We start from the raw sequence: 14,183 nt of genomic DNA, 5'->3' as shown, positions 1-14,183 counted from the left end.
TCTAACAAGTATGGTTTCTTAGACCTTGATATTCCCTTTTGTTACTTATGCTGTCAATATAATAAATGTTAATTTCTTTGCTACTGAGCAGGGATCCTTGGGGGGGGGAAACAATATTTAATTGGTAGCCTAAGAAAACTACTGTATCATGGTTTAAATCTGTGAACAGTATGGTGAACATTAATTTTCCCTAAGAAAATTCTGAAAGAGTATTCAGGTCTTTCAAGCAGAAAATTAACCCCTCTCAACATCTTTTGTCACAGCATGACCTCTTCCAATTTTTTCCCCAAACCTTTTCTATCATCTCATTCAATTTTAGAAACAGACCTCTGAAGATATCTAATCTACACTTATTTCATAAATGAGAAAACTAAAGCCCAGAGAGGTTAAGAGACTCACTCAAGGTGACAGGACTAGAGAAAGGACTAGGCCTTTTCAATCTATGCTTTCTTTACTTTCTAGACCTTGACATTGGTATCACTTTACGTGATTGACTATTCTTATTCCTTTGTTAGTCAAACCCCTAAAGCAGCACAATAAAACTTAGAGCATACAAAATATACAGCAGTAAAGCTAACATGGATAGAGTATTTAACACATGCTATGTCCTCTTCTAAATGCTTTACGTGTTAATTCATAAATAAATCACTCCATGTAACAACCCAATGCGGTCTGTATGATTATAATCTACATTTACAGATGAGGAACCTCAGGCAGAAAGACTGAAGGTAGCTAGGGGCTTAAAAAACAAGGAAAGTGATGGAGACTGTGGCTATCACCCCACTTATTTGGGCCAGCTAATGTTTAGTTCAAGGAAATTGTTAATTTATGGGAAGGCTAAACTATAGCTGCCAGTTTTTCCAATTTTCCAAAAGAAGATTTTTATGTGAAATCTCTCAAGATGGTGGCTAATTAATAAAAAATGTAGCACTGATCTCCAAAGATACACACACACACACACACACACAAACACACACAGCCCTTTGTACTAGTATTAAGACCACGGATATGCCTGAAAATGTTTGAAAATGACAGTATTCACTATATAAAATTCTTGCCTAATTAAGATTACTGGAGGACTAACAGTTCTCGAAATTGGGAGAGGGGATACACACAATAGGAACCCTATCTGTGCCTCTTCTTCTTTATTCCATTGTAGAGGGAAAAAACTACCCTCCCCCAAAAGAAAGCAAATGCCAGTGTCCTTCGATTCATTACATGTTATGCTTATAGACAATTGATGCCATTTGTGCTACAGCAGAGGGCTATTAGTGAGAATGAGGTGATGCCTTTCTGCAGGGAATGAGGACCAAACCAGATTTTAGATATCATCTTCAGTGAGTTTTTCTTAGCTTCTCTTCCCAACTCCAAGACAGGCCTTTGTCAGTTTAGTACACAAATGAGGAACACAGAGTTGCCAATTATGGGTTCTTGTTTAAGCTGTTCAGTCAAGGGGTGGATGAGATTCTTACAGTTAAGTCACTCAAACTAAAACACCCTCCTGTTTATCCCAGGGTTGGCTGAGAACTTTATCGAGGCTCTCTCGTGTGTCCAGGGGTCTGTACTGCAGACCAGCCTACACACCTTTTTTGGTATATGACCCATAATATGACATCCACTGTTTTAGACCAAATACACATAAGAATACACATAATGAATGTCTAAAAAATTAAATGTACTTTTAAAGCAATTCCTCAATAAATCACCCGAGAGGGCTTATCTGAAGATAAAAGGCATAGATTTGGAAACTGGCTTCCTATGGACCATATTAGACTCGATCGATAGGCTTTGGCACAGAGTAACTACAAATTAAAATTCTTAATCGTCAACCTTTAAAAATCGAAGATTTTGTGTTAAAAACCAAATTTCCAGATTCTTGTGAAAAATCTGAAAATCTAGAAAAGGTGAGCCCATATTATGTGTTTTATACACAAATTATTTAGATGACAATACATATTCACTGGCTTGGCCTTTATAGGCATTTGAGGCATAAGAGCAATACCTAAGCTTTGACTACTTTACTAATAGAAACGTGTAACTAGATGATCGGAACTAAGATCTTCCTCATTTTACAGATTGTCAACTGAGGCCCAGAGATGTTAAGTCGCTTAACCAAGGTCAAACTATGGGAAACAGGAAAGTGGGAAAAGAGGGTTTGGACATAACACTAAAGCGCATGCACTAAACTACCAGACGAAAGTCTTTGAGTTTCATCAGAGATACTGAATAGACAGACGTGAAGGGAGTAAAGAAAAGCAAACTGGTGAACTTTTAGAATCAGAAAGGAGGAAAAAGATCCCAACTATTTAATAGGAGCAACCTTTACAGAATAGAGTGGGGAAAAGCAGATGGATAGAAAATGATGGCTTATATAACTTAGAGAGTCACAGAGAATTTTCCATCCAACCTCTGGCTCTATGTACATACCACATTAAAACCAGCACAGAAAGCCTAATCCAGAACAACCAACAATTGTCACAGAACAACTTGTTTAGTTCCAAGTTACTGCTCATCATCCAATCTCCTTGGCCCCTGGATTACAGGGTCATGCCAAATGGGATAAGAACGTAGCCTCTCAGTTTGGTCTCCATCTTTCCTTAATAGACACAACTTCCTTCTCCTCTGATTTCATTGTCTTCCTGAGGTTTGAATTAAAGGCTCTCTTTGCCTAGGCCTCAGGCCTTGAGAGGATCTCAATCACATGCCTGCCAGAGACTGGCTAAAAAGTCATAACCAAAAAAAAAGTAACAACCATAATTAGGTCTCTCATTTAACAAGTCTTTTCCAGGTGCCACACAATATGCTAAGTGCTTGAAATATATCTTTTCATTTAATCCTCAAAAAAAACCATAATGGAAATGTTGTTATTTCCACTTAACGAATGAGGAAACTGAAGCACAAACGGATTAAATAACTTGCTAAAAGCCACACAGATGGTAAGAGTAAGAGCCTAAATTCAAATCCAGGTTTGCCTGACTCTAAAGCCCATGATGTTACCACTATGTATATTACTTTGCAAAATCATGATGAAAGGCTTCCAAATGGAAAGCTAGAGATTGTTGGCCTGAACAGCAAATCTTTGGGATTCTCAATCTATCCTATTTGATCTACACTTCGAATAACAACAGTGAGACAGACATCTCTTCTCTCTCTGACATTGAAATTAGCAAGTATTCTCTCTCTTTCTACTGAGGCCATAATAAAACCCAACTAGTAAGTATTTTTTCCAGAGGCATTTTAACTGATTAATTCCAAAGACCTGATTAATAGCAGATCAATTTGAATATTAAAGCATGTTGAGGAGTGTAACCTTCCTGCCAAATTTTCCTAAACAGATCATTTAAACCCACTGACACATTTAGAGTATTCTGGTAGCTTTCCAAAATTTCTTCAAAGCAGGGATCATCACATGAGGGCAGTGTCTTAGCATGCTTCATTTGTAGGTTTTGTTTTAGATCCAGTATAAAGGTTTGTGTGTACATGTGGGGTGTTCCCATTCATCTAGCAGTGGTTTCTGGTGCTTTGTTTATGTTTGGGAGTAATCTGGTTAGTTTAGTTCCTTCACAGCCTCCTTTCAAGTGATATTTGTTTATCAGCCACAAATGCAGTCACATTAATCCATTTTGATAAGCTAAATAAACCCCTGCAGTTTGTCCATGATGCAACCTATATGTAAATGAGTTGTATATTCTTGCAGGAGAGACATGCACGATTTCAGTCTAGTCATCCTTGCCTAATGTGGCTGTCAGGTATGTCAAGAGCAACAGATGCTTGTTTGACAAAGGACCTTTTTATTCTGGCTAATTAAGCAGTTGGACACACCCGCCTGTTAACGGTTCTGCTTTGTATAGCCAGCTCTGGCTGGCTGAATCATGCGAATCTACAGCTAAATAGGCCACGTTTTGAAAGAAGGCTAATTAACCCCTAGAAGAAGGAAAAGAATATTGCAAAAACCCAGCTGCTGAATGCAAAAAGATTACCGTTTCTTCAACCTGATGGGCAAAACCTAGGCAAAGCAAATGTGTTTGGAACAAACATGCATTATTGCAAGTTTCAAGGCATTCAAATGTTCTTTGTGAAACTTCCTGAAGATTATTTAATACACTCAAATTCACAGCTGGATTCCTTTCATCACACACTGTACATACCAGATTAAATGCTTAAATAGTCTGACCTAATCAATTACTTATCAAACAGAACTATGTAACTGGGCTCGCTTAAACATAGGTAGTATCATCTGATTTTTATTGGTGTTTTTCTTCCTGAAATAATTTGCTTTCTAAAAAAAAGCAGAGCCTGCAAAGTTTGGTTCCACTCCACTGACTGATGATATTGTTTTTTTACACTGAGGAATGTAACAGGTTTTAATCCAGTATAGAAAATAAAAACCTGTAATTTAATTTTCAAGTACAACAGAGAACTTCCTTCCTTTTTCCTTAGTACAGAAAAACAAAAGATGGTAATTCCAATTCCTATTTGAACCAAATTAACCAGTATTATTATGATAGTCACTTATTTGTATAGTGAAAATAAATCACACCTAAAATGTGACATTAAAGAATAAATTATTTACTTAGAAACCTGGTTCAACGTAAGAGCAGAGGAACGCTATTTACAGAAAAAAATTGTCATAATCTAAAATTACTACTTTTAAAATACACAAGGAGTTTAACATCAGTGTGCTTTCACAGAGAAAGATCCCAAATCATAATAGAAGTTTTACAGCATAAGATTTTATTACTAATACTCTGATTAAGCATCAGCATTCTTGAATAAATGTTAGAAAATAAATACTAGCATATATAATACTCACAGCAATTGAAACCTCTATTTATTAAAATTAGACAACTAAAATAAGTCATGGTTTTTGGGAAAAAATAGCTGATATGTACTTTCCTGAACATAAAATCAGGATGAAATGTATACATTTCTGACTATTCTGGAGTAGATGATGAAAATATTAAGATTATTCTAATTCTTTAGAAAAAAATTAAGAATATTAAGCATCTTTCAAAGTCAACAATATAATGTAAAATGGGGCATATTAGAATTTATATATATATGTTTAAAAATAATGTGATAAGTTTTTTTTGAAATTGACAAAAATATATTGAGCTGATTAATTTACCTACAAATGTAAAACTCTATGACTTTGCTTTTTTTCCACTTCACTGAGTACAAATGAAAGAAACTGGTTAAGCTATAAACTACAGTCAGCCTTTTTTACTTAAAATATACCTCTGTGAAAAGTTTATTCATTGTAAAACACAGGGCTTTATCAAATCAATATATCAGGTAACTGAAGAGATGTAAAAGGAAAATTCATGATTTTCTATATTATAAAAGCTCTGCTTCTTTATTTAGGTCTGATGTTGTAATCCTCCCGACTATGTACAATTAATCTTTTATACTAAATTGATCTGTAGAAAAATGATGGAATGATAATAGTGTAGACTGTTCGGCAGTCATCTTCCTGTGATAACTGATGACAGAGATTAATGTTGGCGATGATTAATCAGCACACTAGTAACATATACAGGTTGCCTGGGTAACTTTTTTCACTTTTCACACAAAGGTTTTTTCTTAACTAATTCTTCCTTTGACTCAGAATAGATAATGAAAAACTGTTTCTTTGGAGAAGACAAATCAAATTACTTTAACAGTTTTTATCTTAATGAATTAATTAAAAAATAAAACAATCTATTAACATATTACTGAAGCCACACTGCTGAAATGATGTAAGAATTTTGTTATGTGTTGTTTCTAGTCATCAAGAGAAGCTGTTATCAGGCACAGAAGTAATTCTGGGGAAAAGACCACCAGGTGCTTGTCCAGTCTATTGCTGATGCCATCCTGGCATCAGAGAATCCCATACAGAATAACTCCAAGGAGAAACACACCAAGACACATATTAATCAAACTGTCAAAAATTAACTACAAAGAAAACGTATTTAAAGCAGCAAGGGAAAAACAACAAATAACACACAAGGGAATCCCCATAAGGTTAACAGCTGATCTTTCAGCAGAAACTCTGCAAGCCAGAAGGGACTGGCAGGACATATATAAAGTGATGAAGGAGAAAAACCTACAACCAAGATTACTCCACCCAGCAAGGATCTCATTCAGATTTGATGGAGAAATTAAAACCTTTACAGACAAGCAAAAGCTGAGAGAGTTCAGCACCACCAAACCAGCTTTACAACAAATGCTAAAGGATCTTCTCTAGGCAAGAAACACAAGAGAAGGAAAAGACCTATAATAACGAACCCAAAACAATTTAGAAAATGGGAATAGGAACATACATATCGATAATTACCTTAAATGTAAATGGACTAAATGCTCCCACCAAAAGACACAGATTAGCTGAATGGATACAAAAACAAGACCCTTATATATGCTGTCTACAAGAGACCCACTTCAGACCTAGAGACACATACAGACTGAAAGTAAGGGGATGGAAAAAGATATTCCATGCAAATGGAAACCAAAAGAAAGCTGGAGTAGCAATTCTCATATCAGACAAAATAGACTTTAAAATAAGGACTATTAAAAGAGACAAAGAAGGACACTACATAATGATCAAGGGATCGATCCAAGAAGAAGATATAACAATTGTAAATATTTATGCACCCAACATAGGAGCACCTCAATACATAAGGCAAATACTAACAGCCATAAAAGGGGAAATCGACAGTAACACATTCATAGTAGGGGACTTAAACACCCCACTTTCACCCATGGACAGATCATCCAAAATGAAAATAAATAAGGAAACACAAGCTTTAAATGATACATTAAACAAGATGGACTTAATTGATATTTATAGGACACTCCATCCAAAAACAACAGAATACACATTTTTCTCAACTGCCCATGGAACATTCTCCAGGATAGATCATATCTTAGTTCACAAATCAAGCCTCGGTAAATTTAAAAAAATTGAAATTGTATCAAGTATCTTTTCTGACCACAACGCCATGAGACTAGATATCAATTACAGGAAAAGATCTGTAAAAAATACAAACACATGGAGGCTAAACAATACACTACTTAATAATGAAGTGATCACTGAAGAAATCAAAGAGGAAATCAAAAAATACCTAGAAACAAATGACAATGGTGACACAACGACCCAAAACCTGTGGGATGCAGCAAAAGCAGTTCTAAGGGGGAAGTTTATAGCAATACAAGCCCACCTTAAGAAGCAGGAAACATCTCGAATAAACAACCTAACCTTGCACCTCAAGCAATTAGAGAAAGAAGAACAAAAAAACCCCAAAGTTAGCAGGAGGAAAGAAATCATAAAAATCAGATCAGAAATAAATGAAAAAGAAATGAAGGAAACGATAGCAAAGATCAATAAAACTAAAAGCTGGTTCTTTGAAAGGATAAACAAAATTGATAAACCATTAGCTAGACTCATCAAGAAAAAAAGGGAGAAGACTCAAATCAATAGAATTAGAAATGAAAAAGGAGAAGTAACAACTGACACTGCAGAAATACAAAAGATCATGAGAGATTACTACAAGCAACTCTATGCCAATAAAATGGACAACCTAGAAGAAATGGACAAATTCTTAGAAAGGCACAACCTGCCAAGACTGAATCAGGAAGAAATAGAAAATATGAACAGACCAATCACAAGCACTGAAATTGAAACTGTGATTAAAAATCTTCCAACAAGCAAAAGCCCAGGACCAGATGGCTTCACAGGCGAATTCTATCAAACATTTAGAGAAGAGCTATCACCTATCCTTCTCAGACTCTTCCAAAATATAGCAGAGGGAGGAACACTCCCCAACTCATTCTACGAGGCCACCATCACCCTGATACCAAAACCAGACAAGGATGTCACAAAGAAAGAAAACTACAGGCCAATATCACTGATGAACATAGATGCAAAGATCCTCAACAAAATACTAGCAAACAGAATCCAACAGCACATTAAACGGATCATACACCATGATCAAGTGGGGTTTATTCCAGGAATGCAAGGATTCTTCAATATACGCAAATCAATCAACATGATACACCATATTAACAAATTGAAGGAGAAAAACCATATGATCATCTCAATAGATGCAGAGAAAGCTTTTGACAAAATTCAACACCCATTTATGATAAAAACCCTGCAGAAAGTAGGCATAGAGGGAACTTTCCTCAACATAATAAAGGCCATATATGACAAGCCCACAGCCAACATCGTCCTCAATGGTGAAAAACTGAAAGCATTTCCACTAAGATCAGGAACAAGACAAGGTTGCCCACTCTCACCACTCTTATTCAACATAGTTTTGGAAGTTTTAGCCACAGCAATCAGAGAAGAAAAGGAAATAAAAGGAATCCAAATCGGAAAAGAAGAAGTAAAGCTGTCACTGTTTGCAGATGACATGATCCTATACATAGAGAACCCTAAAGATGCTACCAGAAAACTACTAGAGCTAATCAATGAATTTGGTAAAGTGGCAGGATACAAAATTAATGCACAGAAATCTCTGGCATTCCTATATACTAATGATGAAAAATCTGAAAGTGAAATCAAGAAAACACTCCCATTTACTATTGCAACAAAAAGAATAAAATACCTAGGAATAAACCTACCTAAGGAGACAAAAGACCTGTATGCAGAAAATTATAAGACACTGATGAAAGAAATTAAAGATGATACAAATAGATGGAGAGATATACCATGTTCTTGGATTGGAAGAATCAACATTGTGAAAATGACTCTACTACCCAAAGCAATCTACAGATTCAATGCAATCCCTATGAAACTACCACTGGCATTTTTCACAGAACTAGAACAAAAAATTTCACAATTTGTATGGAAACACAAAAGACCCCGAATAGCCAAAGCAATCTTGAGAATGAAAAATGGAGCTGGAGGAATCAGGCTTCCTGACTTCAGACTATACTACAAAGCTACAGTAATCAAGACAGTATGGTACTGGCACAAAAACAGAAATATAGATCAATGGAACAGGATAGAAAGCCCAGAGATAAACCCACGCACATATGGTCACCTTATCTTTGACAAAGGAGGCAGAAATGTACAGTGGAGAAAGGACAGCCTCTTCAATAAGTGGTGCTGGGAAAACTGGACAGCTACATGTAAAAGTATGAGATTAGATCACTCCCTAACACCATACACAAAAATAAGCTCAAAATGGATTAAAGACCTAAATGTAAGGCCAGACACTATCAAACTCTTAGAGGAAAACATAGGCAGAACACTCTATGACATAAATCACAGCAAGGTCCTTTTTGACCCACCTCCTAGAGAAATGGAAATAAAAACAAAAGTAAACAAATGGGACCTAATGAAACTTAAAAGCTTTTGCACAGCAAAGGAAACCATAAAGAAGACAAAAAGACAACCCTCAGAATGGGAGAAAATATTTGCAAATGAAGCAACTGACAAAGGATTAATCTCCAAAATTTACAAGCAGCTCATGCAGCTTAATAACAAAAAAACAAACAACCCAATCCAAAAATGGGCAGAAGACCTAAATAGACATTTCTCCAAAGAAGATATACAGAGTGCCAACAAACACATGAAAGAATGCTCAACATCACTAATCATTAGAGAAATGCAAATCAAAACGACAATGAGATATCAACTCACACCAGTCAGAATGGCCATCATCAAAAAATCTAGAAATAACAAATGCTGGAGAGGGTGTGGAGAAAAGGGAACCCTCTTACACTGTTGGTGGGAATGTAAATTGATACAGCCACTGTGGAGAACAGTATGGAGGTTCCTTAAAAAGCTACAAATAGAACTACCATATGACCCAGCAATCCCACTACTGGGCATATACCCTGAGAAAACCATAATTCAAAAAGAGTCATGTACCAAAATGTTCATTGCAGCTCTATTTACAATAGCCCAGAGATGGAAACAACCTAAGTGTCCATCATCAGATGAATGGATAAAGAAGATGTGGCACATATGTACAATGGAATATTACTCAGCCATAAAAAGAGATGAAATTGAGCTATTTGTAATGAGGTGGATAGACCTAGAGTCTGTCATACAGAGTGAAGTAAGTCAGAAAGAGAGAGACAAATACCGTATGCTAACGCATATATATGGAATTTAAGAAAAAAAAAATGTCATGAAAAACCTAGGGGTGAAACAGGAATAAAGACACAGACTTACTAGAGAATGGACTTGAGGCTATGGGGAGGGGGAAGGGTAAACGGTGACAAAGCGATAAAGAGGCATGGACATATATACACTACTAAACGTAAGGTAGATAGCTAGTGGGAAGCAGCCGCATAGCACAGGGAGATCAGCTCGGTGCGTTGTGACCGCCTGGAGGGGTGGGATAGGGAGGGTGGGAGGGAGGGAGACGCAAGCGGGAAGAGATATGGGAACATATGTGTATATATAACTGATTCATTTTGTTGTGAAGCTGAAACTAACATACCATTGTAAAGCAATTATACTCCAATAAAGATGTTTAAAAAAAAAAATGTCAGTTTGCACAAAATTGTCTTGCAAATAAAGTACTGAAACATTTTCTGTCACAGAGAATGCTAGTTGCCTACCTATTATCTATTCTTCCCTTATTCCTTCTAAATAAAAAAAAAAATATTTTTTAAGGTATCTGAGATAATTAACTAAAATAATGTGTATAAGCCCTTAAGCAATAAACGCAAGTGTAAAAAAAAAAAAAAAAAAGAATTTAAATTTGTCTTAAAAATAAACAGTCAAATGAGGGTCCATTTAGGTTAGTACCTATACATAATATTATACACAAACACAAAGATGTTCACTCAAGCATTACTTATGACAGCCAATAATAAGCAACTGAAATGTCTGTAATTGGGGAGCTAATAAACTATATCCCTATAATTATCCCTAATAAATTCTATATCCCTATAGCGGAATACTATACAGATCTATAAAGGTCAGCATGGAAAGATGTTCATAATATTGTAAGCATAAAAAGCAGGTTGCCAAATAATATGCAGCCTACAGTGTAATTTTATTCACAGATATAAAATTGCATGATTTGGTAAAATTCTTAAGGGTATACAGTAACATCAGTGTAACTCCTAAGAACTCCTGAAATATGGGCCTTCCCAAAACAATGATCATAACTTTGGGTGGCCTCAAGCTAACCTTGGGCTTGCTGGTCAAAAACAACATGAGCTCCAGAGACCCATCTCACCCCGGAGCCATCCAAAAAAGTCAGTCTTAGATTCTGTAAAACAGCCCTTTTAATCCCCAAAATACCTATATAGTATTTGATCTGTTCAGTAGCTGGGTAAGAGCTCTGTCTCCCTTCCCACTGAGTGGCTCAAAACTCTCAAAGGGCTCTAAAACACAACATTTTCAATGTTTCTAATGGAATAGTCTATTTAAAAAATTTATCTGGGGATTATATCTACAGAGCCACTCATTGCTAGTTCCATGATCTGTGTCATTTTCTGCTGAAAGAAGGAAATCTACAGTAATACACATTCCCAAATGTCAAATATGATCCTTTCCTTATGACACTCGCCAGAACCTATTGTCCAATCTAGAATAAAGACATGAATTTCATTTCTGCTCCCTTGTATTCAAACTCATAAGAGCAGTGGCGCCTCTTCCATAGATCTCAAACTGGAAGAGGATATAGGTGGTGAATCTAAGTGTTTAGTCCCACCAAGGAAACAGGTACCCCCTTTTTAAACGAGCCCTAGTAACATCTGTTTATTCTTTCTACATACCCTAAACTTTACACACAAGTTTTATCTTTTTTCCTCTACACTTACTAGTGGGGTCTTAGCCACACACATGGAAGTATCCATACTATTTTTTGCAAAGAGAGGGCAAAGATTGGCTTAAAAGGCAGCATTACTTAAAGAGCCACAAACGAAAACAAGCAGGTAATGTTTCCAAGCAGGGTTTTCTTTGGATTTTACAGGGAATGAAGTAAAACACGAGTTCTTAATTTCCTTCACACCAAAAAAGGCTCCAATAACAACTTTCTTCTTGGATTCTCTTCCCCACGTAAAAAATTTTTCTGTTTTTTTCTACCTTATTTCTTTTCCTTTTTATAAGAGTAAAGAATAGAGCCTTTTGCAGTTCCTAACTATTCCAATGACAGGCTCAAAGAGATCAACACATCTAAAAGGGGAAAACAATACTGTATAATAACATTGCTAATAATGGAAATAATATACCCCACTTTGAACGTACAGTATCTTAAAGAACTGAATTCTCATTACTTACATTTTTTTGGCAAATGTAGTGAACATGGGAGTGGGTGGACTTGAAAAAAAAATCTATATATTCACACATACATAAATTCTGGAAATAATTGCTCTAAAACATAATGCTATTAATCAAGTGAAATTTTTACACTGACTTTCATTATAAAATGCATATGTAGACACTTGGAAAAAAAGTTTGGCTAAAAGATGAAAATTAAAACAGATTGAAGATTCTAGCTAACTCTGTGCATTCTCAAACTTAACAGAAAATTTATTTCTCTCTAAAAATCAGTAAAAGTTGAAATAAGTCAATTACACTGAACCAAAAACACTTCCTTCGGAGCTTCTTTTATGGAATTGGTGATACACTCTGAACATGGCTGTCCTTCCAACTCACTCTAAAGCGTTTTCTTGGCTCCAAAAACAATAGTTCCTTCTCAAGTGGGTTATCTTAGGCTATCTCATAAATCTATGGTAAATACCCCTTAGCTAGGATTATTAATATGCTTAAAATCACCTATAAGTTCTTTATTATTAAAAGCTATTCTCATTATGTAATGTTTTATGTAAGTGTGAAATTTCACATAATAAGTTTTATTTCCACACTTCCTCCCCCTCCTAACCTTTGATGGTCTTCCAAGGGGGCTAAAAGAGAGGGGAGAACTCTTCCGTTATCCCTTAAAATACATTAAAAGTAACTGTCCTATCATTTCTTTTATCACCAAACTTTCTCCTCTCAATTCCCAAATCTAGTCAATCACTGAGGCCAATGCTTCTGCTTCCTAATCTCTCTAAAAATCTATTCACATATCTTCATCTCTCTGGCTCCGTAGAGTTGAGGCCACTCCCTACAACAGGTTCCCAGTGTCCTCAGGATAAACTGCAAAGCCCTCAACAGGGCTTTTAAGGCTCTTTAGAATATAGCTCCTGCCTACCATTTTCCAAAGAGTACTATATACAATCCAGCCATATGGAACTACTCTCAGTTCCCCAATCCTGGAAGGGGAAGTTCCCCAATCCCACTTTAATGGATGAGAAACAAGAAGTTCCCGCTGACTCAAACAATTTTTCCTTCCCACCTCTTCTCCTCTTCATCTTTCAGATCTCAGGATAAATTCCACTTCCCCCAGATAGTCTCCCAAACCACCACCACTCTTCCCTCTCCCTGCCCCGCCCTGCTTCTAAATAAGTCTGGGTCTGGTGTTTGTCTGAGTGTTCCTACAGCATCTTATTTTTACTCAGCCAGCAGCAATTATCATATTGTAGTGTAACTGTCTCTCCAACTAGATTATAAACACCCTGAGCACATGGACCATGCTTATCTTTTTCACCTACAAATATGCAACAGTGCCTAACACACAGAGGATCTTCAATTTGTTGAATGAACAGATGAATCTACAAAGAGGATGAGTTTAAGACCCTGCTGAAACATTACTATTAAAGTATGCTATATCAGATGCATTTAACACTTAAAAATTGTGTAAAAATAGTTTTCTACTAGAGGCAGTTCCAATCAATTAATTCATTAAGAATGTTTTCTCTTAATTTTCTAATGTGACTTCACTTTCAATTCCCATTATGGCAAAATTTTATAACAATCCCCATATTCTAATATTTGTAAGCCTTAACAGATTTTGTGTATAATTTTTTTATAAAGAAACAAGATAAGGATTAAATAAACTCAAATAAGCAAATTAAGTCTTCAGCTATTGCTCTGAACCTCCTGACACATCAATTACTATTTTAATAAGTACACCTGATTCACTGAACTGTGGATTCAGATCCAATGCTCTAATCATGTCATCTTAGAAAAAGCAGCCTGGTATGCTTCCTTTGTTTTTATGAGACAGAAGCACTCAGAGATCTTTAATTTTCATAGCTGAAATGCTAAGAATAAGTAATTAGCCTAATAGTAATTGTTCTAACTTCATCATTAATTAACAACTTGAAATTTATTTGAGCTTGGCAACATTCAA

The 14,183-nt window shown here is 35.8% G+C and overlaps 1 protein-coding gene across 2 annotated transcripts in view; it reads right to left on the bottom strand.

Annotated features, from left to right (window-relative positions):
- RFX3 (regulatory factor X3) overlaps positions 1 to 14,183 on the bottom strand; it is a 292,829-nt gene that overhangs the window by 156,945 nt on the left and 121,701 nt on the right. The gene's annotated exons all lie outside the window — the stretch shown is intronic.

Source organism: Tursiops truncatus, chromosome 6, assembly GCF_011762595.2.
Source record: "Tursiops truncatus isolate mTurTru1 chromosome 6, mTurTru1.mat.Y, whole genome shotgun sequence".
Taxonomy (NCBI): Eukaryota; Metazoa; Chordata; class Mammalia; order Artiodactyla; family Delphinidae; genus Tursiops; species Tursiops truncatus.
The sequence above is the reverse complement of the archived record's forward strand: the minus strand, read 5'-3'. Positions and strand labels throughout refer to the sequence as shown.